Here is a 19,204-nt window from a genome sequence, read left to right as displayed (position 1 = left end):
TGCAAATGTCTACAAATTAGTCAAATTTATTAGTGGCTCACTTTTTTTTTTGTTTAAAATCTAACTCGACTATAGAGTACTATCAACCTCTATTATAGTGAGTTATTCATCCAATACACTTAGTATTGTTAGTATTTAGCTCTACCATTTACCGTTACACTGGAGAGTTTCATCATCTTCTCATGGTTAGTTATGACTTTGGGGCTGTTTGGGACCAATAGAGACAGAAAACTGCATTTTTCAACTTCTGGAGGAAACAGGAACTTTGACACTCTTAGGGCCACTGCTGACTGGTCAGCAGTGAGACGTCACTTTCTGTGATGTTGATTGATCTCCTCTGATTGGCTGAGAAAAATCCTTCTGGTTCTAATTTATCATCGAGAGTTGGGGGAGGCCATGAAGGAAGTTGACTGAGATGACCATATATGGTTCCTTGCACCATAAAGGGGTTAAGTACAAGCTTAATTCAATGATTTCACTCAAACAAAACAAAAAAAAACAAACACACAAATGAGTTATTTTCTATGTAGTACATAATGAGGGGCTGAGGGAATATATTTTTATTTTCTTCATTAGTTTTGTGCTGTGTCTGATTTAAAAATTTACTGTATGTTAAGGTCATTAAGGACAAAAATGTCCCATTCCAAAATGTGAAATAAAAAAGTCCACTTTTTTAGGGTAAGAAATTAGGATTAACTCTAAAAGTGAGTAAAAAAAATTGAATGTCTCTCTTGCAGTTTTTGGAAGTGGACATTTTTGTCTTTAATAATGTTAAAATTCAGCAGATTTTATATTGGACATGCATCAAAATCAATTTCAGAGCTAATCTTTGACATTGAAATACTGTTATTCATCTCCCATCCTCCCATCATTTGTCATATTGGAAATGAATGTTGTTGATGGTATTATCTATTTTCATATAAAACGCATGGCATCTAAAGGGTTAAGATCCTGAAAATCTTAATATAGTAAATGTTAAAAATGTTAATATATTTTTCTTGTTATGAATGTGCATGCAAGTGGAAATTTTTGTCATAATGTAGTATTTTATAGAACTAACGACTAAAACGGGTTATTTAACATTTATCCTGGAAAAAGGGCTTCTTACAAAAAGATGTGCCACAGACTTTATCATCAAGCCTGTTTGAAATCTGTATCACACCACAGCAGCTTCATTTGACATGAAAAATTAGATATGACATTAACGTACTTGTGGCAAAACATTTTACATAGCATTTAAACCTTTGATTTGTGAATAAAGTCTATATTCATTTTAAGGGTGTCATTTAACAAAGCACGTCATTGTGGAATCCTGTATTTACAGAGTTAAAAACTCATATTGACAGCAAAATGAGCAGTAGCGCTCCAGTTACTTCCTCAGTCACCAACTGTAAAGCTAATATGAGGAACTTTCTGCTTGTGTTGATTTTGATGACTCATTGGAAACAAAAGTTACATCTTCTTGCTGATCTTTTTCTGTACACACAGTATTATTATGGTTGATTTTAGAGATTTTGCTTTCATTCAGAGAGAATAAGGCAGTGGATAGTGTCAGAAATCAAGAAGGGAAAATGGGAAATGACAGGAAAGAGACCACAGGTTGGACTTCAGCCCACCTGCCTGCCTGGGGGACTTGTTTCCGAATAATGGGAACAACCTAACTGCATTGCTTTGTTACGTATAACTTCCTGCGATTTTTTTTTTCAGTGACAGTTGTAAAACAAAACCAAACAACAATTGTTTTTGCATGAGTCACTTTGTTTCACATTGCCCCCGTGCCAGCATTTACAGGCACTACTATACTCATCAGCCTTAAGAATATGACCACTGAAAGGTGAAGGGAATCCTATTGAATCCAAATGAAATTGAAACAGTTTCATCAAGATGACTTTATGTTTCAGCTTCTTTTTTCAGAAAACCACCTGTCAGCCGTTACTAGCAAAAATGATGCATGCTAAACACAAATTTATCAGTCAATTTCTGATAAAACCGCCATTACCTGTGTTAACTTTTGGCTTCTGGAATATTCAGCTAAAATGTTACAATGGCCCCCTTGTGGCTAGCAGTGATAAATATGACTGATCACACTGTAAGGGGCCTAACAATTACATATATATATGAAAGAAAATTAAAATGTTTAAACAAAAATATGTTAATGAGACTATCTCTAAAATAGGCCCCAAAATTGCCTGTACTGAAAAAAGCCGGCCCTCGTCCAAATGTAGTTGATGACACCTGATATAGATGATCTCTTTATAATAAAACCTGTCAGTAGTGTTACATGTTCAGCAGAAGGGGGGACATTTTGTCCTTCAGCTTGTATGTTAAGGTCATTAAGGACCTTAAGGACCTTGTTTAGAGCAGGAAAATAGACAAGTGTGGGCTTTGTAAGCCACTTTTATTTTGACAACTGTAATGGTTAGATGATGGTGGGATGTTAAAAACCCCACAGCTCTGAGCTCTGTTATTAATAACTGAAGAAGTGTTATTTTATTACACATCATGACTTGCATTTGCTAGCAAACCAGACGGCTAAACCACCTGGAATTAGGATGTTTACAGTGCCTAGAAAAAGTATTCACCCCCTTGGATGTTTTGCCCTATTATTGATTTTATTAATCAATCATGGTCAACATAATTTGGCTTTTTTGACAAAACATTGAAATAAAAATATGTAAGGTATAATAAGTGATTGCATAAATATTCACCCCTTTGCCACTTTTTGGTAAAAAAACAAAAAAAAAACAAAAGCCAAATTATATTGAGCATGACTGATTTATAAAATCAACAAAAGGGTAAAACATCCAAGGGGGTAAATATGTTTATAGGAACTGCATTTACTACCTAAATGCTGCTCTAATGAGTGACCTCCACTTCCTGCAGACTTGAAACATTTATCACAAGTCAGGGTCAATGGCCACTCATATAAACCTTCTATCATCTATGCTGCTTGTCTCCTTTGGGGTCGTGGGGGCTGGAGCTGATCTCAGCTGTCACATGCCTGGAGAGACTTTCCTGATTGATCGCTAGGCAACCACAGGTCATAGGTGTACACAACCTGACACATACCTTCCCTTTACACCCATGTTTGTTGGATATTCGCTCATTATTCTTTATTTCAAATACACCCTGAAAATAAATCTATATCAAACTCAAAGCATTTGATAAGTAGGACATTGTTTATCCCTATATTGATAGCTAGTTGAAGCAAAAATGTTTGAATTGCTGTCAAGTGATAGTTTTGTATTTAATGTATGTTATTCTGGTTTAATGTGAGGTTGAAGTGAGCACAGAGATGGAGGAGAAGAAAGTCAGCGGAGAGAGTGACTCAGTTAAGAGGAATGATGGAGAGGAGGCCCGCATGTTTCACTCGTCAAAACTCTATAATCATGTTTAAATGAGACAAACACATAACACTGCTTGTGCCAGCCAGATACTCAGACATGTCTCTGCACGCTCTTTACGTTTCTGTGAGGGTTGAAACAGATGGTACACTGTCTGGATTGTCAACAACTACCACCACAGTATAGACCATGATAACGAATTGCAAAATAAATGCTCATTTGCAAGTAGTGATCAATCGGCAGATCAATACGTTAATTATTCTTTCTTCCTCCTGGGTTTCAGGTGTGTGTCCAGCCATGAAATGAGTCTCCTCTTTGTTTGGTGTCTTTGTTACACACAGCCCTCCCATCACAGTCAGGGTCCACCAGCTGGTGTCTAGCTGGACACACTGTTGTCACCATGGTAACGGGCCCGGCAGCTGAGGACCTGTGCGTGAGGGGGTTTACTACTGGTGTGTGATGCTGGTTTAACAATGTTTTAATAATGCATAAAGGCAGCTCTGTGTATGTGTGCTTCCTTGTGTATGTGTGTCTTTATGTCTAGCCCACATAGCCCGCAGATTTTCTTGTCTGCGTTCCAGACAAAGAGACGAAGAATAAACAGAGATAAGAGATGATAAGGCAAAGAAAAAACATCACACAGTGAGTGGTAGTTGATATTCAGTTTAGCACAAATATCCCTTATAAACACCCAATTAATTTCCATTTTTTAAAAGTATTGGTCATTGCTGCCTTCTCAGTCTAAAAAGACCCAGAAGAGGAAGAAGGCTTTGAAGGAGTATAAAGGAAGCCAAATTGAGCAGTCAAAGAAGAAAGAAATGAGGAAGATAAGGGTGTGTGGACTGTCAAGAGATAGGAACATATAAATAAATACAGAAGGAAGGTTTGAAAAGAGAAACCAATAGGCAGAGATGGCTTTGTGGTTACAGAGTATCTGTGAGTTTCTGTGAGTTGTGATGTCCGCAAAGATACTTCAGCTCCCATTTAGCCAACAGAGAATAAATACAGAATATAGTGCACCTTTCAGAGCCTGTGCAGTCAAGGTTATTATAGTTAACTAAAACTAAATATTTAAAATAAAATGGGAAACAGTTTTAGTTAACTGAAACTAAAATAAAAACATAACCTGAGATGCCAGATTGACTGTTTCAGATATTGATTGCATGGATATATTTCACATTCATCTGGGAAAGCTCCCAGAGAAAGTGTCTCGGAAGGGCAGGACTTTTCAAAAACTCAGAAGGGGATTGGAGGCCCTGCCGAACAGGGGTTGAGTGTCAAATAACTTGAGTACAGTTTAAAAAAAAACACTTAAAAGTAATTGAGTACTGGTTACTTAAAACTAAAAATGTGTTTTATCATCTTAGAAAAATACAGACAAGCTACATTTACTATGTGGGCTAAAGCACACATTGCTAAAGCTAACTTAGCAACAGGTAACAGAGCTACATTGCTAACATAGCTACTTAGCTAATGTAGCTACATAGCTAAAGATAAGTTCAAAAGCAGCTACAGAAGCTACTTTTACTATGTGTGCTAAAGCTCACATTGCTAAAGCTAACTTAGCTATGCGTAACAGAGCTACATAGCTAACATAGCTACCTAGCTAATGTAGCTAAAACTAAGCTTACAAAGCAGCTATACAAACTATGTAGGTATGTTGTCTACATAGTTAAGTCAGCTTTAGCTACATGTGCCTAAGCTCCCTTTGCAAAAGCTAACTTTGCTACATTGGCTTATCTAGTAAGTTAAACTGCATTGCTAGCTATGTTAGCTTTAGCTTAAGCTAAAGTAGCTAAAGCGAGCCATCATTCATGTAACTACTTCTAAAACAGGACTATATTTTATCCTGGATCAGACATCTGTTCTTTTTCCTCTATTTTATTTGTGAAAATTTTCTTAGTCTGTAATGTTTGCAATGTAGTCATTTCATGAATGTAACTGTCAGACTTTGTTTATGAATAAATCTTAGTTTAAAAAAACATCTAAAACTGGAAATTCGTTGTACAGGCAAATTATGGAATCTCCTTCCTAAAAAAAAGGTGTTTCAGATCAACGGTCTTTGAGAGAGGCTATCAGAAATGTATAGTCTGCAGCCAGACCCCTCTTGAAGAATAAAACTGAGATAGCTATTTTAGATTTTTAAATCAATGCAGCTATGTTTTTTTTAAACAAACTTCAACTGTTTGGTCTTATTGTGTAGAAACAGATGAATTAAAAAATCTGCAGTTTCCCTGTCTTGTGGGCATTTATGATGTTAATTCTGATAAAGGGTTTCCCTGGTGTGAAACTTGAATAAAAGGTTTTGTATTGTCAGTATCTTTTCTTTTTGGGTTCAGCATTCAGACTGTCAATTAAGGTCTCAAAGGTTTCTTGCATCTGGTCTGAAGTTTCTCTGGGTATTTGACTTGATGATGTACAGTCTATGTAATTTGATTTAGTTTGTTTATCTAGGCTATATTCTAATATGTGAAATGTACCTGTCCAATCAACCAAAGTGACTTTAACATTTTATTTAAATGTTTCAGATTTAAAAACAAACAGATTGAAATGCATTTTAAAAAAAAAGATATCTGTGAAATATAGGACATCTTGTCCATGGCCAGCTCAGTGTAAGTGTTAACCACAGCCACCTTAAAAAGTGAGAGAAAAAAACAATGATCAGATACACTTTCTATCCACAGGACTGGTGGGAATGGTAGCACCTACACAAGCAGAGATGAATGCATGGTTGAACATGTGTTAGGTGCAGATGATTTAAAGCCCTGTAAAGCTGTTGTCTTCATCGGGAATGCTTGGTCTTTGCCTTTATGACCGCTCTGTAAAGTCATTTAGACTAAAGAGGGCGTAACTCTGAGACCCCAAAAGGCTCTGACACTATTGTAACATTGAATTTAACAAGAAAAGGCTCATGTGAGTGGCCTACACCAAGAAAACACAAGCAGCTGTGTTTAAAAATGGCCACAGTTTGACCAAAATGAGGTATTGAGGGGTTTCAGTCTTAATAATCTTTCCATTTAAAGATTGGAGTCTCAAGGTTCTGTATTTACCAGAAAGTGTTAGAGTTGGTTCTCAAAGTGCAGTAATATCCATGTGCTTCCTTGTACACAATGTGTCATTGTTAACAAGATGGGCAGTGTCTTGATGAAGGTGTGTTCTTCCCTTGCACTGCAGCTTATTTGCACAGAAAACACACATTTACAGATAGAGCTCTACTTTGAAAGTATGTCATATTTATCCTCAAATAACACAAAAGGTCACTGGATTTGAGAAAGTAATGTTCAGGTATAAGACTTTTGAGGTTGCTGGTGGGAAACCATAATTACAGGATATTAGTTGAAGTACTGAATGACTGAATCATATTGTGCTGTTTTATTTCCTGTAAGACTGAACGTTAACCGCAATGGTCTTAAAGTACCATTATGAGATATCAGTGCAGGCTAGTACAATGAGAGCGTACTATTCACTGCTGACAGGGCTTCTAAAACACTTTCTGCTCTGCTGCACCTTACCCTCATGGCTGTATGACTAACTTCATATTTTAGAGACTTCATGCACAGGCAAAACTGACATTTTTTCTTGGAGATGGATAATGAGATAACATTTCCTCATTTCACCTTTAGTCAGCCTCACATTCTCTCTCGCTCTTGGCTTCTTGGTCACGTATCATGTAGCTTCACTTTTATCTCAAACCATAGTCTTTGTCTGTTTGTGTGAATGTGTGTTTTATGTTTGCAGCTTCAAGCACACCTGTCGCCACAGAGACAATGTGCTTTTTATTACCTAAACCCACGCAAATCAACCGACAAATCCTACTCCAGACAAACGCACACACATGCACACACAAAGACAGTTGAAGAGAAGAGAGGAGCCAGGTGCTCAATCTAGCCACTTCCTGTCCCCCCACCTCCACTCTCCCTGTTGTTTTTTCTCAATCTTTTTCCTCTTATGTTCTAATAAGATGTAAGCCTCAATTAGAGTTACATGCTTCATAGTGGAAAATTTCCCTCTAACTGTGGGCTGGGCATCAACAATGGTTCCAGGTAAGAGGTTTAAACATTAACCAAGCATAAAAGCTGTAGACTGCTGCAGGTTCACCACACATATGTGCAAGCAGAATAAAAATGAAAGTCAATTTCATGTTTGATTTGAAAGACAATACCACATGCTTAATGTAAAATATGTCAGCATCTCACATCTGAAAGTAGAAAAAAAGAGGTGGATGCAAGTGCTTTAGCCACGCAGGTACACAGTATGTACATAGGTCTTGCAAAAGGGCTATTCGCTTCCTTTGTTTAGAGTGTTGGTTCAGTTCAGTATGGCAATACCAGAAAACCTGAAAGACCTATTTGGCTCCTTTCTTGTGACACACTCAGAGATTTATTGTCGTGCCATTTGGAGCTACCAGGACAAACAGCAGAGCGGAAAAGTCAACTGTAATGTTTACGAGAAGACTGCATAGCCAGAGCAAGTTCATGTCAGGCTTTATGGTCTCACTCAGTTATTGAAGGAAATGCTGTTGAGTGAACTAATGGGATTATACAGTGTATTTGCAGCCACTGAAATCAATGTATTTGTAGTTAACATGATATGTTCTTATGGTAATGTGCACAATGTACAGATTTTAGTAGTCAAAGTAAATTTATTATATAATAACAAGACATTTTTATCTTCTTTAACAGAAGTATGAGGATGCTCTGATAAAGTGGCAGTTCACTCTAAGTAATAAGAAGCTATCTTATTCCGCTTATGTAAACATACAGTTACTTTGACCACATTTACTTAAATAGAAGTGTAATGCTTGTCTATGAATCTACCCAAGTGAAAGTAATCAGTAAATCACCGAACGTTTACTCAAAGTACTGAGTAGCTTCTTTGATACTCAGGGGGCTTTCACAGTGAAATATGATCTTTCTTTCATGTGCAGTAACTACAGAGAAATAAGTATCTCCAACCAGGCTGTTAATTATAAGGTGTGACTCAACCTAGACTAAAATGCAACAGCTGTTTTGGGATAAAATGTGAACGTATTGTCTTTCTATGTTCTACATATAATCTTACATGGTTAAAAGTCAACAATCAGCCAGTTCCATGCTTTTAGCAAAAAGCTTGTACCTCCTCATTTGAGAGGCATTGAGAGGCTGGTGGGGCATTTTGGGCTTATCTGTTGCAGACGTCTGTACTAACCCTTGCTGAGTATTTCCTTAGTTTGTGGTGTATTTTTAATTGTATTCCCCTACCCCTACCGCTACCCCTTAGGGTTCAGGTGTCTAACACTAACCCTCTTTGGGTTTTCCTTCATTTATGGTGTGGTGAATTAAAAATGTATTCCCCTCAGTAAAAGTGGATTTTTATTCACAGTCAGTGTCACCCTATTGTAGAGGTTTGTGGCCTCTTGAGCCTTATTTTAGCTTGGTGTTTTGTTGTTTTTTTTACTCAGTTCTTAATGTTTTTTAAAATGTAGTGAAGCACATTACATCCTCAGTTACAGTAACTTGAGTAAACAGTTTCTTTCCATCCTTGCTGTTTGCACATAAACACTCAAGTCATCTGTTTTTATATGCATCTCACAGTGTAAGACAATACCTGTGACAAAGGAGGGGTCTCAGGAAGCACAACATGGCAAAATGATTACGTTTTACCAGGCAAAAAACTTCAACATATTTACAGAATCAACAAAACGAGCAGTGGAGAATATACCGGCAAACAGAAGAGTGTTATGAAGCAGTTTCATTACAGATTTATCATTCACTGTCTCTGCCAGTCAGGAAGTTTTCAGGAGTTCCGAGCATTTGTGCATAGGGCTAACCTTGCAGAGCCAATGAATTGGTCACATTTGATGTTAGCCATCTGAAGTTCCAAGCAGAAATGTTTGTTCCTTGTCTGAGAGGGGCTGGACTAATCAGCGTCATTAGAGGAGAGAGAGGTGGCAGCTACTGGTGGGATTTGGTCGTACTGCAAGCCATGTAAACATGGCAATCAGTCAAGAGATTAGATTGGATGCAGCTAAAGTGGTTGTTAGAATTGGACCATATTTCTTTATTAAATTAAAAAAAAAAAAAAGACGACTGAATAACAACACTGAAAGGTTTTCTTGGAGGAAAATATATTTTTGCTCTTCTCCCAACTGGCTTCAGCAATGGTTTGATTTACCAACTGTCTCCACTAGTAGTGAACTCAATGAACAATGCCTTTTGGGCTCAGGTTTTATAGTTTAATCTCTGGGGTGGGGTACGTCTACTATTTCATATGTTTTGGTGCTCTGATTGACTTGTAACAACTGTGGCAGAATGTTGTCCAATCGTCTTCTATATTTAAAGATTCTTCCTCATGATGGACTCAGGGTACAGAAAAGCAGGGGCAAAAATATTAAGGGCCTCTGTAGTGCAGTGGGGTCCAGCACACAAAAAATTGTCATACATTAAAACACCCTAGAGGACACTTAATTGTGTTTTTTACACTTTCATGACTGACAAGGAGCTTCATGTTTGCAGTAATCAATGCCTTTATCCTAACGCTTCAAAGTCTGTTGTAGATGAAACTGTGGTCTGCGGTGATATGTGAAACCTGAAAGCATGCCAGCTTCCCCTGGCACAGAAAGAGTTCAGCTGCAGCACTATCTTGCCCGCTGATATCATTGTCACAAGAACAATAATACACATATTACACTGAGCTCAATGCTCAGGCCTAAGGAGATAATTTTTACAGATAATAGGGTATCATAGTCCATGCACCCTGAGGCAGAGAACCAACAGTGTCCAGGCACTTCATGTGGCCTTATGCAATGTTCTACATTTAGCTCTAATGTAACCAAATCCCTTGATAATGAAAACAAGCCGTACCACAGTTAATAAAATTTACTATATATGGAGGGCTACAATATGTAGACGAGATACAGTAAAGGTCTTAAAGTTTGAAACAGTGTAAACTTATTAATTAAAGTTGCACTCATTGTGAAATCAGAGCCTCTACCAATTTAGATGCTTGAAATAATAATTTTGCCTGAAACTGATGGGTTTTTTCCATTACTTCTTTTGAGTTCTTTGTGTCTGTTTCTCAAATGACCTGTGTGATTCTTTGTATTTCATTAATGTCAGTAGTCCCTTCACTCTTAGAGTCACTGGTTTGTCTTGCAAACTGCATGTCGCTGATTTTTCTCGTTCTTTTCTCAAGTGTTAGACTCATAAACTATCAATGCTTCCCTTCACATTCAACCATGAAAACGAATCAGAGTACTTCTTCTGCCCTATAAACCTCAGCAGTCAGGTTTACTAATCTTGGAGATACACTGGTGAATGCAAACTTATTTGTAGATTGGGCTGATGACTGTCACCAGGGCAGATATTGACATTTAATTGATGCAAGTACAGAGTATGGCTGTAGACTGTAAATCTCTGAAGGCCACTCTCATGGACTATTCATCTGAAATGCTGTTTGATTCGGAACAGAAATACATGTTAAAACTGTTGTAATAAAATCAGATCAGATGGGCTTTATTGGACCACTTCCAGCACAAACACGGAAGGGCCTTTTTTCAGTGCACTTCTCCTTCATGATGAGAACTTTTGAATACAAACAAAACGTTTTTTGTTTTGTAAAAACATCCTATGAGGTGCTGTTTTCATTGATCAGAGTCCTTGATTCAAAACAAAAAGTAAACAGCAGAGTCTTTACTCATCTTATATAGAGAGCTTAACATTGCCCGCCCACTTTTTTGGCAGCGCTGATTCCAGAAATAAAATCTACCATTTAAATGCCCCATAGACATTTTGTAAAATTCTTGTTACAACGTTTTGAATGTATGAACCAAGCTAAACAGCAATCTGAGTACTCATGACTGTAAAATGTTTGATTAGGTGCAAAAATGCTGTTCAAAAACAGAGAGAAAGGCAAAGGTACAAGACTGTGCACATATTTATTTACAACGAGGCCGGAACTATGTATCCCACAATCCATTGTGAATGATTTTGTTGATTGTTAATGATAGCTTTTCAAGCTTTCTATATCTTTATTGTAATGATTATATTTGAACTATACCGTCATAAAATGTGTAGTTTGAGCATTTATTTCATGTTGCAGCAGCAACATTATCAACTGTTGACAGCCATCGCTCATGGGCCCAGTAGACATTTCCATGGCAACTGGAGACCCCACCAATCAGGGAAGTCACTGTGACACTCAAGGACTGTGGATATTGTTGTATTTTTGGCTGAAATTGCAAATAAACTCTGTTTTTTTTTTCTTAAACAGGTCATATCTTATGACCTTTTGTCCTTTACAGGAGCATATACCATTGCTTCACACTCAGGCAGCCCAACTCATTGTAAGTCCAGCCATACAATACTTCCTATAGTATGGCTAATAATCAAATCGGCTATGGAGAAAATGAGTGGGATTTTCACTTCCAGAACTGCACTGTCGAGCCCTATAATAACTGAAACAATGTCTTCTTATGGAAAATACCTGTTTGACAGATGAAACTGGAAGTTTCACCCACAGTTGGCACATAGTGTCATGTGGTCTGGAAGGGGAATACAAGATTACAAAGTCTGAAACAATTTTACAAAGCTTGAATCTTGAGTCACTTCTGACATTTGGAACATTTCTTTTCAGTAAGATACTGTTTGTAAATTTATTTCATAAGTTATAAAAGTTTTGTAAAATTTATAATTTTGTCTAAGCTCAAGTAGAAGCGTTTTGTAAATTTCTACTGTAAAATATAGATTTTGAATTCAATTTTCCAAATGTTAAATTTGATTTATGAAATGTAAGAACATTTTTGGGTGTCTCAGACTTTGTGATTTTTCTATCATGCTTCTAACTTTGTAATTTTGTTTTGTATTTTTTTTGTATATTTTTATCATAATAGTTTAGTTTAGTTTAGTCAGTGTTTTTCTAATGTAGTTTTTTTTTTTATCAAATACAAAATGTTTTGATTTAAGTAAATTTGTTTACGCTTTCAAGTTTTTTTTTAACTTTGCATTTTGTATTGAACTACCAGGACATTGTCTAGGATAAGTTGGATATTTTATTCTTAATGTAATCCAAAAGAATGGGTGATTTAAAAAAAAAAAAAAAAAAAAGCCCCCATGCAGTATGTTTAAATACATCAGTGAGCTATTGAGGCCGACCTTGGTTATTTCCATGCTATTTCTACTTCTATATTTGCATTTTAATACAAAACGGATCAAGCATTCCTTGATTTTCGGACACTCTGGTAACTGGAGTCTTTGAATTTCCGCAAAGGTGCTGCTTGTGTCAGCGTCTAATTTATTCTGAAAGTCCTCACCGGAAATAAAGTCCTGTCATTATGGTCGGGTGACAGCAGCCCGAAACTCTCACCTCGCTCGCGCTGACAGACCCTCCGCGAGCTCGGGGCTGTGTAACTGCGGCTCAGACAACACCCCAGCCCGGTGTCTGGCCCTTCTGACTTTCCACTGTTAGATTATCTTCAACCTCTTTAAGTGGTTTGTAGAATGAATTTCCCCTTATAGCAGGTGTACGGTGAAGTCTGGGGTTTTTCTCCTCTTCTGGTCAACCCCGCGTCGGTTTGTGTGATTAACCGAGCTGTGGCATCAGTGTTGTACATGGTCTCTGCGCTGTTTTGATGTGAGAAAGTTTTAACTGGAAGATTTGAGCTTTGGAAAATCCTTTAAGGAGACCAGGAAACTCGACTCTTGGCAGGAAAACTAGTCAAGGTAAGCCCTCACACCTGGACAAAGAATTTCAACATGATATTCTTCCTCACCTCTCTTTAAAGAGTCAACAACAATTCATTTTAAAACATGTCTAGTGTTCATGAACACCTTCAGTATTGATCTGTTTGATCTTTTGATTAATGTTTTATGGAAGTTTCGGTGCTGTTAGTTAGTATTATGACATTTAAATGGCGTCTTTTTAAAAAAAATAATATAATTTTCACGGTTTTTGACATACGTTACGTGGACCTGCAGGCTAGGTTTTATGCTAGCACTTCGTTTCAAGTTACACATTTGATAGCGATATGATTTTTCACATGGTATTCAGCTTATGTAAAAGCTTTGGGTTAAAGTTCATCATTTAAATAGATTTTAATTTACACACGTTTAGATGCATTTTGTGCCTTAATACCATTTTTCTTAAATGGTGTGGCAAGGCAAGTCTTGGTGTTCTGTGTTAAATTGCACAACCATGTTGTGTTTTACAAGTACATTACAACTTTAAGTTACTGCAACATGTTTTGCCGATGCTGTTTTTGTATGGATATGATGCGCCTTTAGATTTTTGCACGATCTTAGGTATGCTTTAGGAAAAAAAAGATTGCCTTAATGAGATGAATGCACCTTCATTAACGGATTTATGTGCGAAGCCTTGTGCCATCTCCCCTCATAATTCCACCAGTTTTAAAGAATATACAGTATGGTTTATGCTGGTGTTTAAAGGCAGACATCAGAGGCAGGAGGTACATACTTTATGCACCTTCTTGCTTCTGTCACATACCTATCTTGTGGTTTCCTGACTGCGCTTGCGTGCACAATCAAAAGACTTGACTCAGTTAAAAAAATGCATAGTGGGAAATTGCCCTGGTTTAAACCTTCATATGACAGCTCATGCTGAAAGAGAGGTACTTTATCATGCAAATGACAAATAAGGGGGGATTTTTTTTTTTAATTTCATGCCCTAAAGCACAGGTTCTGGGACTGTGTGACTGATAAGACACTTATACATGTTTCATAATGAGAAACAGAAAGCCCCTCATGACCTTAAAGTCTACCTATGGCCACACTGGGGGTGATTTAAGCTCAATAACATGCAGGCTTTTGTCTGTGCATGTGTGCCTGTGTGTGCGTTGTTTTATTGATTTATTCATAGCCCCAAAGGAAATATCTGCAGCATTCCACCTGCTCCTCCAATTTCCTCTCAGAAGACGTCAACATACAGATAAAGGAAGACATACACGCTCCTGCAGACATGCACGCTGCATCACTATGGTGCTTTCACAAAGAATGCAAGGTCCTTTCACAAATGTAGCCCAGGGAAAATTCCTCCGAAGCCCCATTCCTTCTAGTCTTCCACTTCAACTTGAAACCTTTCTGTGCAGGTGTCCTTGATGCTCATTCCAGCTTTGACACAGCTCTTTCAGTGGTTTTTTTTTAGTGTTTTGTTTGGTCTTGTGAGAAGAGAAAACTCCAGATTATGTATACTTTCGATGATAAGTTAAAAGTCTCACTTTCACAAGATTACTCAGACTGTAAAGTTGTCTTTCCCACAGAAACAAGTCCTGAGCTGTAACTACTTCATGCTGTAAATCAACACGTCAGACAGTGACAGTATTATGCCAGTTGTTGCTTGTTTGGAGGCTAAAGAAAACAATCTAAATCTTATCTGTAGACACACTGGCAAGAGTGCCAAACACCGTGGTAAGGTACAATATTCCCATGATAAAGCCTTGTGCAAAAAGACAACTGAGAAAGTGAAAGAGAATCCTCTTTAAATTCCTCTGATGTGTTTCCACACCTGACATCATGAATGTGATTGAAGAGGAAACTGGAAAAACCGGTTTAACACAATATCGACATTATTAATAATACTTTTGTGTGGGTTTTTTGCCTTCATTTGATAGGACTGCTGAAGAGAGACAGGAAATATGGGCATGAGAGTGGGTAAGACGTGCACCAAACATGCACTCAGACTGGGAAATAGATCTTCAACTAGTGCGTTGAGGACTGTAGTCTCGTTTATGAATGCCTGCTCTTCAACTGAGCTAAATTGGCACCCTTAATCATGCTTTTGATCAACTTACACAAGTTTCATTTCAGTATTTTCGAGATGTCTCACCCCTTTTTACCTTGCCTGTTGTTTTGACTTACAGAAGTTTTGTAGTGTAAGCTGTTAGTGTCTGTGTGTCGGTGTGTCTCTCATCAATTGGCTTAAACAGCCTCCAAACCAGCCAAGGAACTTTGACCCTTATTCAAGCTGGTTGTCACTTCAGCTCTAAGACCCGACAACAAAGAGCTGCTTTTGTTCCCCAGATTACTCTTCCATGCACATTCTTTGCTCCGTCACTCTGCTGCTTGCAGTGGAGCAGGCTGTTGCAGGACAAAATCCAAACCACAATTATCAGTGAATGTGGTTGTAGGATAATGATGTCAGCTTCAAGGGTTTGTTGTGCCATGCAAACAACAACTCAGAATCTATCTTTTACACTGAAATTGAATAGGAGATACAAGTTTTTCAGTCAGCCTGCAGCAACAAAAACAACAGACCTTAAAAAAGAAAGATGTGAAAATCAGGTGCTTATAAAGGAGGACAGGATGTGGTGTGTATAAGGTGCTTTACTATACAGAGAACAGATCCTGTAGATGCCACAGGTTTAAAACCAAGATGTAAGGTACATCAAGTAAAGCTTTTTGATATGCTTCACTGTCAAACTTGAAAGTCATTTTTGTACTTCAAAACAGCATTGGCATATGCAGCCCTTTCAGGGTCCTGAATCAAATATTTCCCTAGTTTATTAACATAAATTGGTCCTCTTTTGCAGTCCTCTACTGCTTGAAGTCTCTGACCGTTCTGCACTTAAGCATTTCAAAAAGATGTTTTAAAATCAGAAAATATTATCAGCATTGGTTGCTGGGGATCTAACATTTTTACCTGCTGCATCCTACCCCCATTCTTTTTTCAGCTGGTGGGTACTCATTTAGTTTCCTGAGCTTGTGGTCAAGAAATGTGGTTCACCGATGTTGCACCATTAACCAGCCCTGCAAGAGTCAAGAAAGACGAAATGAAAAAGAATGAGAAAATCTGTACCCATGTTGTACAGTTATGGTTCCAACTTTTTTATAGTTTGCATTTCAAATCCATGTGTGCTGCTTGTAAAGCTGTGTGCACAAATTTATAAACCACTGGCATAGATTTACAAGTGCCTTTGTCTTTGCTTTCATTTTACATGAGCTTTGTGTTTTATTTCGCACACTAATGCACAGTTGGCTTAAAGTTTATTGATAAAAAATACTTGCAATGATGATGCATGCTAACTCACTTTTGTTCAGTGTTGAAAACACTGTACCATTTTGAAAGTGCAAAAACTGAAGTAACTACTATTGGCTGACAGCAACACCCAAAGACATCCCCTTTACACTCATTTTAAAAAATGTTGAGGTAGAAATAAGCATGTCTGAAAGAGCATTTCATGACCAGCACACACTGAGGATAGGGGTCAACTGGTTTTGGCTGATTATCTGGGCCAATTTTGAGCATTTGGCAAATTGCAGATAAAGTAACTAATCTAAAAGTACTCTACTTTGGATCCACTGTAAGGTGTATCTTCCCCTCTGGCTCTGTTTTCACTCTCCACAGTCTCACCTAGTGGCCCGCCCAAAACACAATCTGATTGGCCTGACTTTACACAAGTCCTGGCCAATCAACACTGAGGGCTGGGTGCCACTGACAGAGCACATGGACTCACTTCCTGTTTTTCTGCTGCTGCTGTGTTGCTCTGTGCTGTTTCTTGTGTCAACAGGGCGATTGCTAAAGTGTTGGTTTTCCTTCTTCTTTTTTTTGATTACATGATTTTACTTTTGTCACATTAAGCTCATTTTGTCATAAGAAATGCATAACAGCTTAAAAATAAATACCAGTTCCATTAACTACTTAAAATGGGTATCAGCCCTGAAGACGATATTAGTCGACCCTGGGGGTTTGTAAGGCCTTAATTTTGACTGGGCCCATAAACATCTGTCACTAAAAAAGACCTTTTTATGAGCCACCCCGTAAATGTGTTGCTTTAACTTTAGTTATGCAAACTTAATTTTGACAACCACAAAGCAGACAACACCTGGCCCCACAAAATCTTTGGCACCCCCTCAGGGTGTCCCGGACCCCAGGTTGGGAACCAGTGTTATGACAGGGCTCATAGCCCAACTTCTTTGTCTTTTACTAGGTTACATTTACACTATGGCAGCCATTATCAATGGGCTTTAAAAGTCTCCCCAAAAACTAAGGGGTGAGGTCACTTCACCTGCGTTCATGTAAGCTATATACACAGTCATTGTGTCATCCCTTTTTTCTTTTGTAGTGCAGAGAGCCAAACAAGAAGATTTAAATGTTATAACTCATATACAGAACAACTGCTGTGGTTAAAAGGCAGTGATACTTAAGTAGTAAGTATTTATAATATAGGAATAATGGAAAACAAAATAGGGCAATACAGTGTGTGGATGGATCCAATCTCCAATGATTGTTGAGACATCTCACAAAAAAAGGAAAAATTTCCAGGCTCTAACTCCATGGGTTTTAACATGTGAGTGTTAAAAATGTATATGAATACTGAATTGATCATTCTGCCACATTGTTTTGGCTGCCTCTATGTGTGTGAGGTCACACTAGACTTGTGAAGATGATTAATATATGTGCGCTTGTCTGAGTGACAGGGTGACTCAGACTCCTTTTGAGACGCAGTGATGGGAAAGTAAGCAAAATTTTACTGGAAAGCACGAAGCGACAGAGCGGGAGGTCAGGGAGTAACGGGCTGGTCTTGTTCACACTTCAGAAGGCTGCCAGAAGCGTCTACGTGTCTGTGTATCCAACCTGCATGTGTGTAGGAGTGACAAGTGCTGCAGAGCAACACATTTCAAGATGAGTGCAGGTTCAATACAGAAAACTGAGAAATGCTAAGCTTACACTATGAGCGTAGTATTCAGTTTCGTTCAGCTCACACAGCACAAGCGTTTATGCGAGTCCTGTTGAATGCCTCCCTCTCTCACACACAAGAGCTGGCAAGTGAAAGAAAAGGGGAAATTCTTGTGCTGAATTGATGCCTTGGCGCCGTGCAGGGACAATAGAAAGGGTGTGGGGGCAGAGAGAGAGTTAGTTTACATGTCATGCCATTTCAGCGAGTGAAAAGGTGGAGTAAGCTAGGGTGAATACAGAGGTTTGAGCGTAGAAAGAGTAAATATGGACCTGTTGTCAAGCCGCTAACAAAAGAAATGCCTTTTTATGGTTAGTAATGTGTCTACACAATGCAGCCGTATCTTTGCAGAATATTTGTAAGAGCACATTTACAGGTTTAGTGTTGACTGGTGGGGAAAACTTAGGTTTGTCTCGAACATTTGTGGAGAACTGAGCCTTTTCTCTGTGTGTGGATGCTTGTAGCTGTCTATGGGTGGGATGACACTGCTTTACTGTTTCCCTCAGTACAGCTACAAGTCATCTTATCAGTGAGTTGTCTATAGTGCAGCTATTGAAGCAATAGTGGTGGATCTGGTCGAGGCCGACGTGAGTCACACAGTAATGTTCAATGTGACTATTAACGTACCCTCAGTGTGCAATGCTGAATGACTGTAGAGTCTGTCTATCGAGTCATAATTTCACATAATTCTGATTCATGATTCTGATTACCTTACAAAACAAATCCAATATAACATTTATAAAGTGATGTCTTTGCTTTTAGCCTGTAAATTCACTTTCTGTTTCTTGTCTCTTTTTTCAAATCTTTACACTGCCAAGTGCCTACTGGTGGATTGTGTTGGAAAAACTGGATGCATGTATCTGAGGAGAGAATAAAACAAATTCTTAAGTTTCCATAATGTACATTTAGCAGCTATGTTTTTGTGCGTTTGTTATTCAAATTTATGCAGTGAGAGTTTCAAACCTCTGGTTTCATGGAGTCTGAAAGTCTGAGAAGCAGACATTCAAATTTCCTTTTTGTGCATACAGCTTTGAAGTTTTAGGCACCAGTTAAGAGCACTTATGTTGGCCCTGTTTGTAAACCCAAGCTGGCGAGTAGAGATGCATCTAATGACTATTTTGATTGTGGACTAGTCAGTTACTATTGTGACAATTAGGTGTCCATTTGGATTCAAATTTTTGCACAATTGCTTGGC

General features: G+C 38.1%; 1 protein-coding gene across 2 annotated transcripts in view; it reads left to right on the top strand.

Moving 5' to 3' along the window:
* The first annotated feature begins 12,683 nt into the window (after window positions 1–12,683).
* adgrg1 (adhesion G protein-coupled receptor G1) overlaps window positions 12,684–19,204 on the top strand; it is a 30,475-nt gene continuing 23,954 nt past the window's right edge. For both annotated transcript variants that reach the window (XM_041793633.1, XM_041793626.1), the window contains exon 1: window positions 12,684–13,042. The gene's annotated coding sequence lies outside the window, so the exon portion shown is untranslated. The remainder of the gene's footprint in view (window positions 13,043–19,204) is intronic.

The sequence above is a fragment of the Cheilinus undulatus genome, linkage group 1, assembly GCF_018320785.1.
Source record: "Cheilinus undulatus linkage group 1, ASM1832078v1, whole genome shotgun sequence".
NCBI classification, from domain to species: Eukaryota; Metazoa; Chordata; class Actinopteri; order Labriformes; family Labridae; genus Cheilinus; species Cheilinus undulatus.
This window is presented reverse-complemented; position numbering and strand designations above follow the sequence as displayed.